Source organism: Lolium rigidum, chromosome 7 (genome assembly GCF_022539505.1).
Source record: "Lolium rigidum isolate FL_2022 chromosome 7, APGP_CSIRO_Lrig_0.1, whole genome shotgun sequence".
NCBI lineage: Eukaryota > Viridiplantae > Streptophyta > Magnoliopsida > Poales > Poaceae > Lolium > Lolium rigidum.
In genome coordinates, this window is record NC_061514.1 from 70,987,698 (window position 1) to 70,996,158 (window position 8,461).

The 8,461-nt window shown below is 41.1% G+C and overlaps 1 long non-coding RNA gene across 1 annotated transcript; it reads left to right on the plus strand.

Annotated features, from left to right (window-relative positions):
• The first annotated feature begins 795 nt into the window (after positions 1-795).
• LOC124678448 lies at positions 796-1,247 on the plus strand. Its single transcript, XR_006994472.1, has 2 exons — positions 796-897; positions 994-1,247. It is a non-coding gene; the product is annotated as an uncharacterized LOC124678448 (long non-coding RNA).
• Positions 1,248-8,461: the final 7,214 nt, after the last annotated feature.

An 8,461-nucleotide genomic window follows, 5' to 3' on the forward strand; every position in this document is an offset into this window, starting at 1 on the left:
GTAAAGTGTTGATACTGTTCAAAGTATGCGGATAAATTGCCCTGTTTTCCAGATTATATTAGCCGGTGCATAGACACCTACCGATTATATGAGCCGGTTACCTCCCTAGACAACTATGTATTACACAGTTCTGTCGTAATTTTTTTTTGTTTCTCTGATAAGATAAGACATCCCATGATTTTAAAATTCTATTGATCTTTCTATAATTGATTGTCAGTTTCCCTAATTACATTCATAAAGAAATCATCCTTGTGGCATCAGAAAATTATGCCATGAACAAACTTATTATGTTTGATCTTCATTTAATCAAAGTTTGCATCTATCATTTTACTTCCGATTGTTTTCTCTACTTGGAAAAGGTAGTAATCCTACTATAGCTGCAAGCCTTGGATGCAATGCTTTCACATATTTGTGTAGGATATATGGATTTCATTAAATGAGTTCAGTTTGATCTAATATTTGTCTCTGTGTAATTAGAATATATAGCAAAGATTTTGTATTGGCACATCAGTATCATCCATATAAGAAGTTTATCCTAGCATCTACTTTAGGGTGTGTGACATTTTCTTTGGACGATAAGAAACAATTTCCAATCATTTTACTGTTGCAACCACCAATGTTCTGGAACTGATAGCTTAAAATATGAGACTCGAGTTAAGAATGAAAATGAAATATCCCTTATGTACGTAGTATATATGAGTGTGTTGAAAAAACTTTTCATGAAGTAATAGTATTGGTAGTGAGCAAGGATTAATGTTTTCTAGCTTCCAATTATCATTGAATAAGAACACCAGTTTTATATTGGCAGCAGATGCACATCCTAATTGGTCATTCAACTTTAACTTGCAGTTCACTGCCATGAACCCAACAATGACAAGGCAAATCAACAGATACAATGTATGAGTGTATTAATAAGTATACAATCTTGACTAACATGTTTACTGTCATGGACTAGAGTTTCTCAACTGTAAGTGCGATGTGATTCCCTAGCAGAGAGGAGGCTGAAACATGGAGCAGCTTCGTGGGCGCAGAAGCAGCAAGCGGTGGTTGGCATCAGCAGTGATAGCTACAGAACCATGCTGTTCTCCTCTTGTTTCCAAGATGTGTAGTCCAGCTGAGTAGAGATATGTTAGTCACTTCTCAGCAGATTATCTCTACATGGTTTTAATTGTTAACTGATACTTTCTGTTTGTACCTGTTTGAGATTTTTTTTAAATCAGCGAAGCAAAGGATTCAGTTCTTAATTACTGAGACATGTCAGCATGCATTCAATTTGATGGTTCTGATTGATTAGTATTTGGATGTTTGACTGTCCATACCATTTTTCAAAATCAACTGTTGACATAGGAATACCAATATAGAGTTTTATCTTCCTTCTAGGTTTTAATGCATATGTGAACAATCCCCTTTATTATTTTGGCATTGCCGTTCTTCAGAGTATACTGTATTTTACATGGTTGAAAGATTGAGTGTCATTAATACTAGCGCATAATCCATGTATTGCTACAATCATATTAAATCCAGTATAGTTACATTGGCATTAGTTAGTGCAAATTGTTATGCTCATGAGTTTGTCCGCGCATCTCTCATAGGACTCCTGCATTGTGATGACAATACAACATCCAACGGATGGGCCAAGTAGAAGCTTCACTATAATTGTGCATCAATATGGTGTACTACTATCAGATCTATGTAGCTCCTTGAACATCTGTATACATTATTATGCACACCAACAGTGGTTGTATACATTGTTATGCACACCAACAATGGTTGTATCATTGTTTATTATATTTTCATTTTGGCCATTTTACTGATTATTGTACAATGTTTGTTTGTTCCGTCTCTATCCCTTCTGGTTCTCTTCTTCTATTAGCAACTGACGCTGAAACAGTGAGACCAGTAGTGAAACAAATAATTGAGTATCAGATTTCGGAGAACCAAAAATGATACAGCTTACATCATAAGAATAAAATTCATTGCTTCCAATATCTAAGAGTATGAGATTCAGGACTTATGATTTTTTATCTTAATTGCTTCCAAGTAAAACTTAAACAATATATTATGATATTGTCAATTATTTGTATCATATTAATATGTAATAAACATTAGAATGTGTTTCACAGGGTCGTGCGCCAAGGCGCACATCTAAATCTAGTTGCTATGAACCCTAGGCGTATCAGTCCGGCGGTAGGGGTCAACCGCCCGTCCGTGTGGGCCCGGTTGCGCGAATCTCCAGCAAACGGGTCGGTCTGGATTAGGTGCTGGCGCCATAAGGTCCTGACGTTTGATTTACCGGATGATGTGCTTGTTCGCGTCCAGGGCGCCTCCGTCAGCGCGCCGGACGCGCCCTCCGTAATCCGGACTACGGAGCATATTGTGCACGGCGCCGGCCTGCACGATCGCCGCCTTGTTCCTACACAAACCAAAGCAACAACTCTCCCAGAGTCAACCGAACACGTTCAAGAAACAGAGCAAACAAGAGCGACATGGCAGAAGAAAAATCATGTGTCATTGCCGATCCCCAAGTTCAGAAGCACGTACAGAGCGACGGCCAGGAGCTCCTCGCCGCCTCTGGTGTCATCGAGCATGGCGACTAGCGGCCGGATGACCTCGAGCATCTCCCGCGCCATGGCATCGTCCTTGGCCTTCCTCTGCAGTCCGCACCAGGGCCGCCTCGACACGCCCCGAGGCGTCGGCGCCTCGGCGGCAATGTCCGTGTCTCCATCCCGAATGGCGGCGACGACAACCTTCAGCACCTCCTGTGTCGCCTCCTTTCTGGCGGCCACGTCAGCCTCGCCCTCGTCGTCGCCGCTCTCCGACGGCTCCGCCCTGAGCAGCTCCTCGAGCCGGTCGGACCGCGGCCTTGGCTGCGACAACTGCGTCCCCGGCTGCGGCGAGCAGTATGACATCCGGCTGCGGCAAGAACCTCCAAATCCACCTCCGTCGCCGCCACCGCTGCCGCACGTCAGGACCTCGAGAAGCTTCCGCTACAGCGTTGCGGCCGATAAGATCGTCCAGAGCTCGATAAGATCGTCCAGAGCTGGAAGGCATAGGCGTGCACGCACCTCATCACCTCCTACCGACTGCTCCGACCCGCCTCGCCCTCCACCTCCTACTCACTGCTCCGACCCGCCTCGCGTCGCGTGCCACCTCTCGCGTGGCCTACCGCACCCACGCGCCGCCGGCACACCTCGCAGCGGCGCTCGCCCACCGGCTCCTTTGACCACCTCGACTCCTTCTTCAGCTGAGGCGCGGAGGATTCTCAGCTCCTTCTTCAGCTTGGCTAGCCGTCTCGCTGGAGCAACAGTGCCAGTGTAGCAAGCTGGCGGCGCGTGCAGGGGCGAACAGAATGACGGCTAGACTGAGGATGAGGTCACAGTAATTTGAGGGAGAGGGGAAATGAGTGTTCTCTCCTTTTCGGTGACAGAATCACCGCGTCGGAGGAGCAAAGAACGGGACCAGCGGATGGGGATGACACGCACGGGTGAGGAATCTATCTGTACCGTTCAAAGTACCACTGATGGTATAGATTACTCACGCACCCATCCGTGGGTGTACAAAATCCACACTCTTAAAAATAATGGCCGCATACTATTCGAAAAATGATTAGATTCTACCTTGGTAAAAATGTAATTTAATAACGAAACTATAACTTAATATCAGAAGTATGACTCAGATTTCACTTCCCACGTGTCTTGTTGATGACTTCAAGTACTCGTTTTATTTGCAACGAGAAGATTTTTTTAATTCTTATTCGTTTTGTTAGCAAAGACATTATATCTCTCTACTTGAATCGGATGAAAAATTCTTTTTCTCCCTTTTTTTATTATCTCGTTATATTTTTCTCCACCAAATTTACTGCAGAACTTTTACAATTATTTTTGCGAATTAAATAAATTTTGTATCCGTAACCCACAAATTAGAAACTAAAACCAATAGTTAGACACATGTGCGCTTGCCACAGGACAAAAAAGCATTTTGAGGAGCAAAAATCTCATGGTTGTGACATGCACTCGTGCTTCGAATTGATTTCTAGTTGTATGTTGACATAGCACACCCTCTTGCAACTAACTAATAAAAATTAGAGATTTTTTTTGCATCACATGCTATATCTTCCCCTTTTTTCTTATCCACTATTTCTGGGCTAGGTTGGGTGAAGTTGCCCCACTTACAAACGATGCACCACATACAAGTGCGGCCACATGTATGTGACCATATACTGGTGCGCCACAAGTATCTCACATACTTGTGGCGCACATGTATGTGGTACGTTGCGGGCCCACTACTATAGAATGGGGTCATGTTATCTAATCTAGTTCGGCCCAACCTGGTTGAGTTTATATGCATCATCTATAATAACCTCTGGTTTATATGTATTATTTTGCTTCTTTCAAACGATTCACTCTATATGTATTATAGTGTTAATTTGCCACGTTGTTGGCATCTTCTTGGAGAGACACAAGCAAATCCGGTGGTTTTATAGCCCTGCTACCAGGACTAAATTATACTTTGAAAACATTTGTTGTTCTTTGTCTCCCGAGGCAATGGAACTTCCAGTTCAACAAATGATGAGTTGCATCAAGGAAGAAAAACAGTGGCAAATTTGTTTTCAACTAATAACAGGTCAAATGTTTAACCTGAACATGCTCCCGTGTGAATAATCCCTCTAATCACTGGGTTAGGACAATTTCTTAAATTCCTGTATAGCTAGTTTGCAATATTAAGAGTGCCTCCCAAAATATGTAGACAAGCATTTTAACATAACCACAACATTTTTTGTCTTTGTTATTTCTTTTGCTGGAAAAGAAGATTGGGATGATCAAGATCCTTCGGACTGGCGCATCCTCCTCGAGTCAAAGTCAGGAAAGGGCAACGACAGTCTACAGGGGCCAGAAGGTGATGGGAGGTGGGAGGGCGGTGTGGTACGCGGATGCGCCAGGAAGAGATGGAGCTGGACGGCTGGACCGCTGGACCGGCGGCGTGTGTTACTGATTGCAGCGGTGGCGCCGGAGCTTGGATGGCGGCGCATTAGGATTGGCAGTCGGTTTTCTTTTCTCTGGCCTCGAGTTTCTTTCACGTCGGATGCTTAGCTGCAATGGACATACCGAATTGGGCAGGCCGAGGCCCAAAAGGCACGTCTGGCCCATCTATGACACCAGGCACTTACCTATTTTGGTTTAATAATAGTAAAGAAAAAATAACTGAATTATTAGGGAAACATTAGGTAATTTTATTTCACAAAAATGTAGCTTTGCGTTTATCTATTTTGTTAATACGCCGCAGCTCCAGATACCCCAAGGATATAGTGCAATGGAGCTCCTAACACAGTTCATTTGCATTACCCAGTTGATTTTCCTGCATATCAAATTGTTACAGGTTACCAGCCTGATAGCAACTTTGATGCACACTGTCCTTAATTATCCCTTCTTAATTAGCAGTATAAGATTATTGCGGCAGCCTTTCCAGTAACAAGCTTTGTTTATATGTCAGCTCAAGTCTCTCTCGGCAGCAAGCTTCAGTATACTACTAGTAAACTACGATATTCACTAGGCATGCATTACGAGTGAGCTGAATTGACAGGGGAAGATTGATACGCAAATCCTGGAAGTTATAGGGTAAAGAAACTACTACCTCTTGTCCTAATATAATTTAAACTTTCAAAAAGTCTTATATCTAGCAACAGGAGTAACTATATATGAATATACAGTCATGATCAACCAGCGATCATACGGGAGACTTAGAGATCTGCACGTACCGTCAGTTTTTGGATGGTATTCCTGTGTTGTGTCCGGCTTTGTTCTAGGGTAATAGCGAGTCAAGGGCCAAACTAACAAACAATTTTATTTTCACCACCCAACACCAACCAATGAATAAAAGCGAAAGCTACCTCGACGTTACAGGTGTAACGAATTAGGATATAGTAGTAAGGTCCTGCTTTGGTTTTTGTTTCATATATCAAAATCGGTATAATTATGAGAACTCGTAACTTTTTCGGTGAAGGCTCGAAACAATACTACTTTGTTAAGTATTCTCGTTTATTACTGGCCGGTTTGTGTCGATTACACCCAAAAAAGTACTAACTCACCCTGGTTTGGGCGATGTCCTTTTTAAGGAGTGAGAGAGAGAGAGAGAGAGAGACGAGTGGAGGGGGCCGTAGTAGTGGTGATGCAGTCCGAGAACATGTTGCACAAGAACAACTAGCTTTGGCATCAACACTGACGAAAAAAATTCACAACACTTGAATTTGAGCGTAGGGCTACCGTGACAACAATGACGAACAAAATTCACAACACATGAATTTGAGCGTAGGGCTACCGTGACAACAATGAATATGACTGTCCACAAATATAACAACATATCCTCCTTCCAACTCCTCTCTAGAAGTTCTCAACGACATTTTCGTTCATTTCCATGGCAAAGTGCTCACTACAAAAATGTATTGATTTGTGATCTTAGAGATTTTTTCTAAATGGTCATAAATCTACGAAGATTTTGCACTAATTCGTCATAAAATGTTTGGTAGGGTCAAACCCAATAAATTTATGATGATTTGTGTCAAGAATGTCATAATTCCATTTGATAAATGATCGCAAAATGGACAACATCGATTATGGCTTTATTTCTATTCGATCGTGGCCTACTTAGATCGTCATAACAACCGTGCCCCGAGTTTTTAAAAGTAAGAGTATCGAACCACGGTGGAGCTGATTGGTAATGATTTTATTACTTCTTTTGACATTCACTAAAATGTACATGTGATTCATCCATAATTCTAAACAAGAATGTTGAAAAGTGTTTTTGGTGTTTAGAAATTGTAAACAAAGTAATAAGGATTAGAACTAAAGCGAATGGAGATCATGCCATCCAAGCGTTTGTAATCGTGCATTTAGGATGTCAAAGATAATGAAAAGTGATAAAATGCTGGTAAAACTAATAGTTGTGGAAATCTCTAATGAAAACAAATCAATACTTCTGATTATGCATTTAGGACGTATTCATAGCTTGATAGAGCATGTAATGAGATAAAAATTATATGTTTATGTAATGAAAAACATGTCGCTTTTTGACTCACCAAAATCCCTAGTTAAACCCTTGCTCGTCCCGAACAAGATGGTTTATATATTCATGCTTTCATCTAGCTTACCAATGAAGATTGATGCCACATATCCTTATTTTTCTTGCAAGCTGAGAATAAGATAATACATATTTATACAAGGCATCATAAGCTCAGTTATATGTATAGAGATTCATCAAGACTTATGTGTCCATGTAAAACTGAAAGTCCAATCTATCTTGCAAGAAAACCTGTGATCCTCCTATTGCATTTTTATAGATCTTATTTTTAACATTAAGAACTTAAAACAAATAAGAGTTCAAGACATGTAAAAATAAGCATAACACTGAAGTGTCTCGTTTGGACACCCACTTATCAACTCATGGTAGTCTAACACTTCTTTCTATCAATTATTTTATAACAAGATCATGCTAAGAGATGCAAAGTTAATTTTTTTGACTAAATAGACTAAGAAGGAACACTCTTGACCAAAATAGGCTCTTTGTTTGAGACCTTTTGGGGTTCAGTTATTTCTCATAGCGGTCAAAGGAGTGCCTCAAATTCGTTTGCAACGCTTCCCATGGAGGAGTTGAAATTTTACCTGAATAGCATTGTTGTTACAAATGTTTAATCAAGCCATAGCCAAAATATAAGATTTCTCTCTTGGTAGATCGTTTACAAGACATTGGAGTTGTCAACGGCGTATCCATGGTATATGGCAGTAGTGCAAGAAATACATAAAGCAATATCTCACTTTGATTTAAATAAAATGGTTTTTTTTCATGAATCTCAATTGCTGCTAAACATGGTTTCATCTGACAACTCGCTTCAAAAGTTTCTTCAAGTCAATCATTAATTTCTATGGGGTTGAGTATCTCTAAGTTTCAACTCTTAAGACAATTACTACAACACCCAAGTAGTCATTAAAATATGTTTTCTCGTTTTCTATTTTTTGAAATGTAGAGATCATGGCAATGCTTCTAAGAGGATCACAAATGATATCACAATCTAGAAGAAGTTAAACAAGGTGAATCAAAGTTATAACTTGCCTCTCATGAGGTCTAAGTCGAACATGAGCAAGTGTATTGATACGTCTCCAACGTATCTATAATTTATTATGTTCCATGCTAGTTTTATGACAATACTCACATGTTTTATATACACTTTATATCATTTTTATGCATTTTCCGGTACTAACCTATTAACAAGATGCCGAAGCGCCAGTTCCTGTTTTCTGCTGTTTTTGGTTTCAGAAATCCTACACAGGAAATATTCTCGGAATTGGACGAAACAAAAGCCCGCGGCCCTATTTTTCACGGAGTATTCCAGAACATCGAAGAAGTGTCGGAGACGGCCAGCAGGGGGGCCACCCCATAGGGCGGCGCGGCCCTACCCCCTGGCACGCCC